The sequence below is a fragment of the Hibiscus syriacus genome, unplaced genomic scaffold (assembly GCF_006381635.1).
Source record: "Hibiscus syriacus cultivar Baekdansim isolate YM2019G1 unplaced genomic scaffold, ASM638163v2 tig00011079_pilon, whole genome shotgun sequence".
Taxonomy (NCBI): domain Eukaryota; kingdom Viridiplantae; phylum Streptophyta; class Magnoliopsida; order Malvales; family Malvaceae; genus Hibiscus; species Hibiscus syriacus.
Window position 1 is genome coordinate 1,388,163 of NW_024062242.1, and position 14,814 is coordinate 1,402,976.

Genomic DNA, 14,814 nt, shown 5'->3' on the forward strand with positions numbered 1-14,814 from the left:
TAACAATTTACTGCAAAATTCACTACTTTTAGCTTTGCTTTAAGGCAGTGTTACTGTGATTTAGTACTCGTTTATCACTTTTGTTTTGTTTGGGTATTTAACTACTTTTTTTTAAATCATAACTAACGTTTAATTTTGATTTCATGTCAAACACGCACGGTTTAATAACATACGATTAAAATGAAATCAAAACATAATATTAAATGTGATTAAAAAAAAATTAAATAATCAAAATAAAAATGTAATAATTGAAGTTTTCAATGTGTAATTTATCCTAATCTTTACTCATAGGCGAAATTATACTTATAATGATTAAAAGATTGTGAGCATGAAAACCTACTCCCGAATATTTGAAACAGAAAGCGGTGAATAATATTATATTGAGCAAACAACAAAGAATAGACAAATGGCTTATTGAAATCTTATAAAAACAAATGAATATTTATTTATTTTGATCGGAAGAAGATTGAATATTTATTGAAAGCATTTCATTAATATGGATGGTATAACTGCTAAGTTGGACTGCATTATATTATATTAATTATGATATAATAATTTGTCGATGTATTATTTTATAACTAGTGGATCCCACAACTAAGCACGTAAGAAAGTTGGAAATAACTTGACTTGTCTGTTGTTGTCAGCAAATAAAACAAAGAAACAACCACCGCCGTGGACATCTACATGACGACAGTATGTCCTACATTTAAATAAAACAGTATTAAAATATTAAACAAGGCCTAAAATACAGCTTCTTTAATATAAGAAAACAACGAGGTCTAATCATATCAAACACAAAAATAATCAGGAATTAATTATATCAAATTATAATAAATATGAAAACAATCGTGATTTAAATATATTAAATCATCAAGAATAAAATATTAAATGTGAAAGCGTGTAAATCGATTGAAATTTTTGAATATCTCTTGTTATTTTTGAATATCTATTGTTTGTGATCTTTTAAGGAAGATAAAAAGATCTCTTACGTATAAACTCTCATACGAGGATAAGAGTAATACAAGATGACCTTTATCTAGAGGACCATAACTCAATTATATAATTGATTTAAAAATCAATTATTGTCTGTATTTATAACTCTGTACATCATCAAATTATAAATACAACTTTAATAGTATATACACTTTTATTTCTATTATAATTCTAAGACCTTTACGACTTTATAACATAATTGGTCACTTAATTTATGTCATATTTTATGATAACAATATACGTTAAAAATATGTGCCCCATAATTTCAAAATTATAGATTTTAATCTAACAATTATAATCACACCAAACTATTCGAATTTAAAATGACCGTTATGACCGATATATTTCTTTTGAAGGATATGACCAAAATATTTAAAATGGTAACGTTCGTAACGTTAGATACATGGATTAATCGGAAAAAAAAGTTTAAACACCTAAATAAAAAAAATAATTTTAACAATTTCTTTTATATTAAGCCTTTAAAATGTAATAGAAATCAATTGTCTTTATGTTAGAATTACTATATCACCAGACAATGAGGCCTGGCTAGAATTTTAAGATTTTAAGTTTAAATCTCCAAATATGTGTTAATTATTAAATAGTAGGTATAAATGAAAAAATGTTTTTAAAGTTTGACTAAAGTCATTCTGGTCCTTATTTTTTTGGGAGTTATTTTAATGTTTTATTTTGAGTAAAAAGTCAATCCATGGATGAAAATGGTTCGTTGACAAATTGTCAGAAGTTTTTTTTCCTCTAAAATGAAATGTTGAATGTCATAATGCTCCAAACAATAAAATAAGAGCTAAAGTAATTATTTAGTCAAATATTATGAGTCTTTTTACTCTAAAATGAAACATCGAGAGATCAAAATATTTTAATAAAGATAGAAATCATAATGACTATTTAACCAAATGTTAGGAGATTTTTTTATATTAGGCCTAAATATTATGTTATTATAAAAATTAATAATGATTATAACTTTTGATATATCTAGAATATCACAATAACTAATATTGTATAGTTTTGAATTGTAAACACATCGATTGTGATATTTTTGATCATTTGTTGTTAAAAAAACAACAGAACCAGTGAAGTGGTATGTTTTAGAATTTTTTTTAATAATGATGTGACATTATCTTATGGTGACATATCATTATCACTGTTAATTTAGCGATGAATGACCAAAATAAAACAAAAACCTAATGTTAGATATTATTTAACAACAAAAAGTAGTTGGGTGACCAAAACGAACAAAAAGTGATAGTAGGATACTAAACATGTAGTTAAGCCATTAAAGAAAAACAACAACAAAGAGAATGAATGGACAATAGGATTTAGAGTAAATACTTTCTCTATTGATTATTCTATTGTATAACTAGAGTTGAACCCTAGTTACCTTTCTTCGTCCAAGGAGAGGACAGACGAGGGACACTTTGTTCATTTCTGAAGAAATTCATTGGATCAACCATTGTCTTGACTTATGCCAACCTTTTGAAGTTGTTCTTGTAATATTTACGACCCCAGATGCTGGCTTCTTCGTAACTTGTGTACCAAACGTTTTTGTTCCGATATCCAGATCCCTGTAATTATAATACGCTTCTCTCGGTGATTTCGAAGCATAACTCTCCATGTAACTGTAAAGTCTTCGGATCCAGCTTATGCATTCTCCTTCATCTTCTCCGTTTGTCTATCTGACAATGTACGAGGCTTGGAACAAGTTGCCTGCTCTATGCGGGTATGGAATTTCATTTTCTGCAATTTCCTCCATTTTCCCTCCAAAAGCGACCATTATCATCAGAGCTACGTCGGTTTCTTTCTCCAGTAACCTCGAGATTATCCCCTCCAATACGCTTTCGGGAATAGGTTCCTTCACGTAGTCTTATTTGACTTTGAAAGTTGGTCTTTCAAGAGCGGTTCTATTAAGCATAATCTCCAAACTTTGTGTCGGAACTCCGCCGAAGTAAAGAACAGATTCAGCCCAGCTAAGTTCGAGGCAGTCTTTTTTAGTTAATCCCAGCTCCGAGAACCTGTCTTGAACCAATGGTATCAGCTTATCAACCCCACCGAGAAACAATCCTTTGAAGGCAGCCTGAACTGTTTTCTTCCCTGCTTGGCTCGAATTCACCTTGTTTATCGTGACGTGGGTGAACAAATGATCGGGAAGCTTGTGAGCAATGTATTGCCATTGATGAAGAATTTTGATCCAAGTTCTTGTTCACTGTAAACACAGTAACAACAGCTGGAACCGAGACTAGCTTTATTTTCCAGACAAGAACAATCCCAAAGGTATTTCCTCCACCTCCACGAATAGCCCAAAACATATCTTCTCCCATGGATTTTCTGTCAAGAACTCTTCCATTAACAGAGCATCGATCCCATGATCCACAGCAAGACCATATTTTCTCATCAATATGCCATATCCTCCCCCACTAAAATGCCTACCGATGCCCACGGTTTGACAAATACCAGCAGGGAAGGCGAGGGTTTTCGTTCTAGTAGCAATTCCGTAATACAATTCACCTATAGTCGCACCAGATTCAACCCAGGCAACTTCATTCTTTACGTCAACCTTAACTGCTCGAAAGTTAAGCAGATCACAAATGGAACTTCAGAAACATAAGAAAGACCCTCGAAATCATGGCCGCCGCTTCGAATTCTAATCTGCAAGCCATGTTTCTTTGAGAAACAAATTGTTGACTGGATAAGGGATATTTCCAGTACCGTCACGATGACAAGGGGCTTAGGGGTTGCCGGTGTGATGAACCTGGTGTTTTGAATGTAAGCATTCAAACATTCAAAACGGATGAAAATGAGGGATTGTGTTGCACGTAAATAACCTTGGAAATGGTGGAGGAGTTTGCTGAACGAAGATGAAGACAATTAAGGAAATTCCCATGAGAATCAGCAAAAGTTGCCCCAATCAATGAGATGAGATCAACTAAAAGAAATGGAAGCAAAGAAAAGTGACCCAACTTCATTGTCTTGAGCTGGTTATGAGCGTACAATTGTGTTGTACTTTCCTTGTTCATCGATCAACTTTCCTTGTTTAAATACACACACATTATATAACAAAATGTTACAATTTATATTTCCTAAGCTAATTTTTTTGTTTAGTTTGTAGATAATATTACAACATTCAAGAAATTATAAAGTTAATGAATTGATTTCAAAATTCGATATTGATTAAGATAAAAATGACATGTTCTATTAATATACCATAAGTTTAATCGACTCGTTCGAATATTTTTAAAAAAATAATATTATTATGTCTCAATAATATACTCCTATTTTATATGCATCTTATTGAAAATCATCTTCATTCTATTAAAAATGAAACTTGTGAACATCAAAACCTACTCCCGAACATTTGAAAACAAAAACCGGTGAGGAATGCTTATGGAGGATCGAAAAGCTGAATTATGTTATATTGAACAAACAACAAAGAATAGACAAATAGCTTATTAAAACCTTATAAAAAACAAATGAAGAAAGATTGAATATTTATTGACATTCATTAATATGGATGATAAACGGCTAAGTTGGACTGATTTATATTATATTAATTATGATACAATCATGGACGGATATATTATTTTATAGGGTAAAGTATACAAATGCTCTCCCAACTATAGGGTATTACTTTATTGAGTGTCTTAACTGTTGAAAGTTACAAAATGATCATCCAACTATTCATGTGTTCTAAACTCCTCATTTTCCGTTAAAAAATTGACGGCCTTCTGAGCTAGACGTTATCATGTTGATTGAGATATGATAAAATTTGATTTTAGAACCATTTCAGGTATATTTTGTGGATCTAGTATTTGTTTATATTATACCGTTGAGACAATGCTTGAAATAATATGTCGTCGAACTAGTGGTTGAAAGCAACGGTGGTGTCAGTATACATTATTAAAGTATGATTTTATAATATCTTAGTTAGCAGGTTAACGTCCAACTCAAACGCATGTCAAATTTTTAACAGAAAATGATGAGTTTGAAATATATGAATAGTTGGGTGATTGTTTGTAACTTTTAATAGTAGGAGACTTAACAAAGTAACTCTCTATAGTTAAGGAATCATTTTGTAAATTTTAATAGTTGTGGAACTCAAAAATAGTATTCTAGAATCGGAGGATTATTTGTATATTTTACCCCTATGTTATAAGTAGTGGATCCCACAACTATGCACGTAAGCAAGGTGGGAATAACTTGATTTGACATGTTGTTGCTAGCAAATAAAACAAAGGAGCAAGTACCACCACGTGACATGTAGCTGACGACAGTATGGGGTTTCAGAATTGAAGTTTACTGGCCATTGCTCCTACTTTAAACAAAATATTTTTCTTCTCCAAAATTTATGATTAGTTGTTTTTGACTTTAAAAATGATTTTCAAAGACACTGATAAAGGAAACCTTAAAAGTTTACTACCAGTTTATGTTAATAATTCACAGAAGATAGTGGACCGTATTTAACTGCTATAGCATACATCAAAACCTTGCTTATATTGCTCCTACTTTAGTTCTCGGGCTGGTCGGTGGATTTCTTGCATGCATTAGCTAGCCGTGCAGAAGCCTTTAACGGGTAAGTAGCAGTACCATCCTTCGTGCTTAAAGATGAACATGAATCAACCTCCACACCATTGTCTTCTTCCTCAAGGAAAGAGCCCTTGCGTCTCAGTTCCTTTATCTTGAAATACTCATCATAGTGCGCTTTTCGTTGCTCCTCAAAACTCTTACTACTCCTATCTGTTGAAGAATTTTATAAAAAAAAAACGAAATACATCAACCAAAGATCGCGACAAGATGATAAATTGTAAACTAGTGATGACCTAAAACACTGTGAGCATCATAAACGGATTGATGTAAAATTTTATGTTAAGAGACGAATTTATAAAATTTGAAATTAGAAACATCAAAGCACCGAAAAAGGACGGCTCAGTTAAAGGAAGATAACCTTCTTCGTAATCCATAGCAACAGCTTCATCGGCAGACGATGTCCAGCCACCTATGCACCCTGTTGTTTTTCTACTGGGGAAGCCACATCCTTCAAAGTAGAGCTTAATTCATTTGCATCATTGAAACTATGTCCTACAGGAGAAGACACTACAAACCAAGATCAGATTTTATGGTGAGAAATGCAATTCAATTATCAGGCTTGTTAGATGAGTATACCACCATCATCAATCATAGGGTGGTGCGGCGTCTTGGGTTCACTTATTTTCTGCCTTACAGCTTTATTTGATTCAATTTCCTCAAGCTTTTCCTCATTCCATCTTACACGCCTACTGGTACCCCAAAAATGAATTGTTAGATGCAAAGCACAACTAGGAATTCCTTATTAAAATGAAAATGGAAGCAGGAAAACGAACAAGTATGTTGCCAAATGCTAATATAGTAAAAAAAGGAAAAACTAATACTTGACTGGGTGCGTCAAGATACTAATCAGTTGTTCGAATTCATATTCTTTAAATCGAACAATATTCTCTTTTACTATTGTGATTATTCAATGGATTTCATATACACAACACTGGAATGGGTAGATTTCGCCCTTTTTTCTGGGGCAATAGGCTCATCTAGTGTTGCACCAGACCATTAACCGAATACAGTATTAAGTAATTTGACAATCCATCTTCTGTTAAAATGAACAATCTGCATGATCGAAATTAAATTTAAAAATTAATATTTTGTACTGTTATATCATAGATTTAGTCGACAAAATTTAAGTTATACAAATATAAAGTCATTTATATAAGAGAAAATCGCCTCAGTGACCAAAAAAAAGTTATAATATACGATTTTAACCAACTTTTTTTGGATTTGCCAAAATGACCAACAAAATCGCAACGCGAAATAAAAATCGCAACGCGATCCCCAGAATCGCAAATCAGTTTCCAAAATCGCAACGCGATTCTTGAAAATCGCAATGCGATAGTACAAATTCGCATTGTGATTTTCCAAAATCGCAACGCGAATATGAAAATCGCAACGCGAACACATAAATCGCAACTCGTATCCGTAAATCGCAACGTGTATCCGTAAATCGCAACGCGTATGGGTAAATCGCAATGCGTATCCGTATATCGCAACGCGTATCCGTAAATCGCAACGATAATCCGTAAATCGCAACGAGAATCTGTAAATCGCAACGATAATCCGTAAATCGCAACGAGAATCTGTAAATCACAACACTGAAATTTTGGGTATATAACACTGAAATCATAAACTAAATCCCTAAATCGCAACTCATTCCATCTCCATCTATCACTCTCTCCGGCGACATCCGTTCCTATATCCAACGACATCCTTCCCAATCCGGCAACAGATTTTAGTTTCGCAGCTCGTCTGTTTAGTAAATTAATTTACAACCATGAAATCATCTAATGTTGATCATGTTTGGATAGATTTGTGTTTTGGAGGGTCATGGGATAATGTTCATGGTGTTTTACAATATATGCCTTTACCCATGAATCTTCAACTAAAATTGTCTTTACAAAAGTTAACTTATGAAACTCTAATGCTACGTGTTTCAAATAAATTGAATTTAGAGCCCCTAAGTGGATTTAGGCTAACTTATCAGAGAAATGGTAAAGTTTATTTGTTAACCGACAATGAAGATGTTGAACGATTCATTGCTTACATTAGGGTTTCACAAGATGATGTTACATTGTATGTTGTTGAACCTAGAAGTAGTATTGTTGGGTCAGTAGCGGGTAGTAATCAACTAAGTTTTTCTCAAAACCCACAACCTTTCTCTAATCCAAATCCCAATCAACTTTCAGCACCAAATTCCGGTTTTCGTATTGACCAGTTAGACGATGATGAGCCAACAGAAAAAATTGTGAGTACTAGTCAGTATTCGAAATTTGGTCTTGGTCAATATCCAGACTTTGATATTGGTCAGTACACGGATTTTGATGATGTTTCAGAAGAAGAAACAGACCCTGCGTGTAATGATTTTGATATTGGTCAATACCCGAATTTTGATGATGAAACAGTCGTTGCCGAAGAAGATATTGTTGATGATAATGAGGAGGAAGTTACGACTGTGAATGAACATGTTGAACATCCATTCTGTAATTCATATAATCCTGAAGAAGAAAAAGAAGAAGAAAAAGTCCCCGAAGAAAAGAAAATGCCACGGGCGTATAACTGGAATATGCCAGAATTACTTCAGATACCGGAAGAAGAGTTGGTAAAGAAAGCAGTTGATTGTTACACAAAAGTTATTCGTATCAAGAAAGATGATTGTTTTGATACAAAGGAAGACTTGAAGATAGCTTTGTATACGAAATGTGTGGAAGATGGCTATCAACTAAAAGTTAACAAATCAAGCAAAGATCGTTTCGAAACAAGGTGTATGATTGACAAAAACTGTACGTGGCGTATGATTGCAAAGAGAATAAAAGATTGCAAAATGTTTCAAGTTAGGACTTTTATTGATAAACATACATGTTCAAGAACCCAAGTTTTTCCTCACCATAGACATGCAAACAAAAAGGTGTTGGGTGGTTTTCTGGCTGAGTTAATGTTTTGAATGGCAGGGTATATCGGGGACATGAAATTATGACTGACATGAATGCTCGGTTCAAGATTAGTATATCATATTCTCAAGCTTGGAGAGCCAAATGTTATGCCTTGGAATTGTTGAGGGGGTCGCCAGAAGCATCGTTTGCCCAACTGCCGGCTTATTGTCACAATTTAAAGCTGAAAAATCCTGGGTCGGTAACTCATATCAAAACAGATAGAGATGGACGCTTTGAGTTGCTGTTTATCGCCATTGGTGCTACGGTTAGTAAATCAATATAATTTTGTTGACTCATTTTTGTTAGTTACATGCATTTCACATTTAAATGATTATATTTCTTGTGTATATTATTTTGTAGATTCGTTCGTTTATTACTTGCATGCGCCCAGTTATTATAGTTGACGGAGCACATTTGAAAGGTCGATACCTTGGAGTAAACTTATTAGCAGTAGCCATGGATGCTAACAATGGGATATTGCCAATAGCTTACGGGGTTGGCAAATCTGAAACCTCTGATTCATGGACATGGTTTATGGGGCATCTTAGGGATTGCATAGGTCCTATTAGCAATCTGACAATCATATCCGATAGGGCAAACTCAATTGACAACGCTGTTAGAAGGTGTTTCCCAGATGCTTTTCATGGACTTTGTGGTGTTCATTTGTATAGAAATCTAAAATCAAGGTCTGCTGGTATAAAAAAGCACAAATGGACATACTGGAAGGCTGTAAAAGCTTATCGGGAAGTGGATTTCAATAAGCATATAAATTGTTTAAGACGTGTTTTGCCTCAGTGTGCTCAAACACTAGAAGATGTCGGGTTTGAAAGATGGTCAAGAGTACATCAACTTGGAGAAAGATATGGTTTCATGACGTCTAATAGTGCAGAATCAATCAACGCTCTAAGTCGTCATTCCCGGAAATTACCCATTACTATGTTAATGGAGTTTTTTCGAGCCTCTATTCAACAGTGGTACTACAAGAAAAGAAACCATGCAGGTATTATTTCTTTGAATTCGTAACTTATCATATTTATATATTTTACTAAGTATTGTTTATTTAAATTTACAGGAACATTGGAACATCGTGTTACACCATGGACTGAAAAAAAGATAACGAAACGTGTTGTGAAGTCAACGTCATGGAGAGTTGAACCATGTTCAAACACTTTGTTTCAAGTACTGGATAATAACTTAAATGGGCTAGTCGATCTAAATGCAAAGACGTGTAGTTGTATGAAATGGCAAATATCTGGTTATCCGTGTGGCCATGTTATAAAAGTTGCTCTTCATTTAAACCAAGATGATTCAAGCGCATACGCTATGGATTGCTACACTACAGAAGTTTATCGACAGACTTATGCCGAGATTGTCTACCCTATTCCACATCCTTCTGAGTGGGACATACCAGATGACTTACAAACAGTTTTGCCACCAGCCATGGACAGAAGGCTACCTGGCCGACCAAAAAGTCACGATCGTATACCGTCTAAGGGTGAAGAGAAGAAGAAATCGACATGTAGTCGGTGCAAGGAAAGTGGTCATACAAGGTTGACATGTGGATCACCAGTGCCATCAAAATCATCTTTTCCTCTACCAAAATATGGATCCTCATCAAAATCCAAAGCTCATATGGTGTCAAGCAAAAGGCAATCATCTTTAAAATCCCAATCACAATTGGCTTCACCTTTTGGGACTGTTAACTTAGGTGATTTTTAAATGCAAACGTTGTATTATGTGGATTTTATGTGTGAACTTTTAACATTTTCAGTTGAATTAATGACTCAGGCCAACCATTTTGACTTAACCAACTCTTGTTATTCAGTTGTTATCACTATTAGGCATGCATTTGACTATCGCAACACGGAAATTACAATCGCAACGCGAAATGAAAATCACAACATGAAAATCGCAATGCGGAAATGAAAATCGCAACGAGAGAATCGCAATGCGAAATGAAAATCGCAATGCGAAATGAAAATCGCAACGAGAGAATCGCAATGCGAAATGAAAATCGCAATGCGAAATGAAAATCGCAACGAGAGAATCGCAATGCGAAATGAAAATCGCAATGCGAAATGAAAATCGCAAAGAGAGAATCGCAATGCGAAATGAAAATCGCAATGCGAAATGAAAATCGCAACGAGAGAATCGCAATGCGAAATTATAAACGCATTGCGATTCTCTCGTTGCGATTTTCATTTCGCATTGCGATTTTCATTTCGCATTGCGATAGTCATTTTTGCCTTCAACAAAATGCAGATTGAAATCAACAAAATCAACCATTACATTTCAATCAATTAAACAAGCACAAATAAGAATTATGTTCGCATCAATTACACAAATCAACTTTTACAAATCATCTTTTACAAATCAATTAAACAATCAAAAAATAAGCAATAATTCTTATTTCCGATCATCTATTATTGAATCAACTTTTACAAATCAATTAAACAATCAAAAAACAATCAATTAAACTATTGAATCAACTTTTGCAGCCATACATCATTTTCACGCAGTTCACTTCTGAGATTAACCTGCAGAAACCAAACATTTGCTCAAACAACACTTTCTACACATCTAAAACCTACAAACAGCAAATTATTGAATTCTAGGTACTTAACCAAACATTTTCAAACCAAAAGTATATAAACTTACCAATTGTTTATGGACATTTTTATAACGCGGATGCAGGTAGGCAGCGTCTCATATATATCGATTTAGCCATATAATGCCGAAACCACAAGCCTACTGCAGCTCTATCTCTATCGGTGGGAGGTAGATACTTGATGCTTCCCGTCATCAAACGCTCCAACGCCAAGCATACGAGAGGACCACAATCTCCTCTGGCTCCGCTCGTTTGTTGTGGCGCGGTCTCGTCTCTAATAACTGTAATATTGAGCTTCTTTGGCTTCTTGTTTCCAGAACGAGTCCAATAATTGATCGCATCCAAGAATTTAGCCAAATGAGAGCTCCATCCCTTAATAACATCTCTTAAATCAGCCAATGATATGTAATTTATCATGCTGTCATACACTATTGTCTTAAGGGATGGGAGCTGAAGCTCGACGAGAATCCAATGTTTACGTTCCAAAACAGGGATAAACACCTGCAATCATAAGTAATAATTCATTCATTTGCGCACTTATTTCATAAAACCTTTAAACTCAATCTAAAATAAATACTAACCTTATCGACCTCCCACCATGCAGGATAAAGTTTAGCTTGTCCATTGCCCAAATCAAATGATTCATCTCGTGCATTCTTCAAGTGAACGGCGTGAAAAGACGTCGGCATAATTGTATATCGTATATTTTTATTTTTCTTAAGTTTTCTTATTATTAGAAGACGTGTCACCCACGCATCGATATGCTGTTTTACAAAAAAAGACATATATTAGTGACTTACATAAATTTAAAAAAAAAATTAATCAAATTGAAATATAAGAAAAATATAAGACTTACCCCCCCCATCGAAATAGCCATTGTCTTCGACCCCTAATAATACGCCCCACCAAGACCGATCAAGCAACAAATAGATATCATCGGTGAGCTTGCATATGTCAGTGAAACACCCCTGGCTCTGCTCATGTAGATAAAAATCAACAGCGGTCTTAGCCCAAAGGGTGTTATCCAGAATTGTGTCCGGTAGTTGTTCCCTCTCCTCTTCAGATACCGGTATGGTACTGGCCGGTAACTCATACGAGAGCCAACTTGAATCCATCATGTCCGGCACGTCAGAGGGTTTCTCAAGAAGCCTACATATGACGCCATGTGAATCGGGCTCTTGAATGGTGGGAGGGACCTCTTCAATGATGACAGTGGCCTCTTGAACGGTGGGAGGGGACTCTCGAGGAATGATAGGGGGGGCCTCTTCAACGATAGGAGTGGACTCTTGAGGGATGACAGGCGAGTCGGGCTTCTTCTTGCGGTGTCTTCGCACTATTGGGGTGTACGGAGACTTAATAGCACGTGCACGCTGTCTGATGCGTGAACTCCGTCGTGCAAGCATAACCCGACGTAAAGCATCCACTCTATCGGGCCGCTAAATAATTAAATACAAAAATCAGTAAATAAACAGACATGATATTTAAACAGTGAAAACAAAGACAAATATGTTTCAAACTTGCATTGTATTAACCCAAGTCATTATTCTATCATAGTTCACAAAATGCATCAGATAACAAAGAAAAATATGTTTCAAACTAATACCCTGAAGTTAGTATTTGTCTTTGTTTTGTCTATTGGTTGAAGTAATGCAATCCATTCAAGTTTCAATTTGCAGAAGAATAAATAGTTTACTTTCGCAACACGAAACTTAAAATCGCAACGCGAAACCAAAATCGCAACGCGAAATGAAAATCGCAACGACAGAATCGCAATGCGAAATGAAAATCGCAACGAAAGAATCGCAACGCGAAATGAAAATCGCAATGCGATTTTGGTTTCGCGTTGTGATCTTGTCGTTGCGATTTTGGTTTCGCGTTGCGATTCTGTCGTTGCGATTTTTATTTCGCGTTGCGATTTTGGTTTCGCGTTGCGATTTTAAGTTTCGTGTTGCGAAAGTAAACTATTTCTTCTTCTGCAAATTGAAACTTGAATGGATTGCATTACTTCAACCAAAAGACAAAACAAAGACAAATACTATTTCACAGTGTTAAAGAATACACAGTTTAGCAGAATTGGCAGCAACCGAACAAATTTACTTTCAACCAAAAGACAAAACAAAGACAAATACTATTTCACAGTGTTAAAGAATACACAGTTTAGCAGAATTGGCAGCAACCGAACAAATTTACTTTCAACCAAAAGACAAAACAAAGACAAATACTATTTCACAGTGTTAAAGAATACACAGTTTAGCAGAATTGGCAGCAACCGAACAAATTTACTTTCAACCAAAAGACAAAACAAAGACAAATACTATTTCACAGTGTTAAAGAATACACAGTTTAGCAGAATTGGCAGCAACCGAACAAATTTACTTTCAACCAAAAGACAAAACAAAGACAAATACTATTTCACAGTGTTAAAGAATACACAGTTTAGCAGAATTGGCAGCAACCAAACAAATTTACTAAGCAATCTAAGTGAAATGGCTAATCTAAGTGAAATTACGAGTAAATTTATCATTAAGTTAAATATGGAAAATCTTAAACTTACCTCGTTGCGTAGAGTATGAACCTCATTCTGCAACGATACTATCATCTCACGTAGAGCGGCAACCTCACCACGTAAAGTTGACACCTCCACACGCCATGCACCATCGTTATCGCGTAGAGTACCGATCTCCTCACGCAAGGCATTGACCTCATCACGTAACTCCCTTGACTCATCCCGTTGAGGTGGAGGTGGAGAACAGGGAGATAGGAGTCGTGGCATCTTTGCCGGTCGCCTATCATGAGGTGATGGTGGAGAAGAGGCTCGATGATGTGACGGGATAGGTGATGGCTCTCGTTCTAGAGGTGTATAGTCGGGTCGATCGGGTGATGGCTCTAGGTGAGGTGATGGCTCTCGAATTGGAGGAAGTGGATGCTGCTCATCATCCGTGCCATCAAAAAAACTCTGACTAGCTTGCCACCAATCAGTGGCAAGCTCTTCCTCCGTGGGTGTCAGTCTTTGTAATGGAATGTTGGCCTCCTAAAATATAAAAACTCAAACAAAGTTAAACGTCTACTATTAATAACTTGTTTATATATTATATAAAAGTATTTGTGTTAACTTACATTATTTATTGTCGCATATGGTATTAAGTCTTCCCAATCCAACAGAGTTTTCCTCTTCCAGGAAATAGCCCTGGGAATATCATTTGACGTTTTTATTGCATATGTACGCATGCTGGGGAAAGCCTCGAATATCCAAATCTACAAACAATATAATAACAAAATTAGTAATTGTTAAATAATTAATTATAATTTTAGAAACATTATATAGAAATTCTTACCTTAAAGGCCCAAACAAAGCCTGACAAAGTGTATTTGGACCCATCGCCCCGCAAACTTTTGTGGTCATCAAAGGCAGACGACAACTTAGTCCAGGTAGCTTTCCATATATACGAACCCCACGGAAACAGATTCCATGCATTCAGGTCCTCTACCAATATTATTAGCTCCCGATGAATAGGTTGTCTGGCCTTTCTGCCTAAAAAGCCGGCATACACAAGTAGTAGAAGGCATACTCGGACAACATCGACGTCATCAATCCGAGTGAAACCAGCTTTCTTATTAAACAATTTCTTCAGGTCGTCGACATGTAGGTTCGGCTTCTCCATTGACTCATCCGGAAAAACCCGGGATAAC

At 35.4% G+C, this 14,814-nt stretch overlaps 2 pseudogenes; both read right to left on the reverse strand.

Moving 5' to 3' along the window:
- Positions 1-2,424: 2,424 nt before the first annotated feature.
- Positions 2,425-3,984, reverse strand: LOC120204530 (annotated as a pseudogene).
- Positions 3,985-5,509: 1,525 nt separating this feature from the next.
- On the reverse strand, positions 5,510-14,802 carry LOC120204661 (annotated as a pseudogene).
- Between the last annotated feature and the right edge of the window lie 12 nt (positions 14,803-14,814).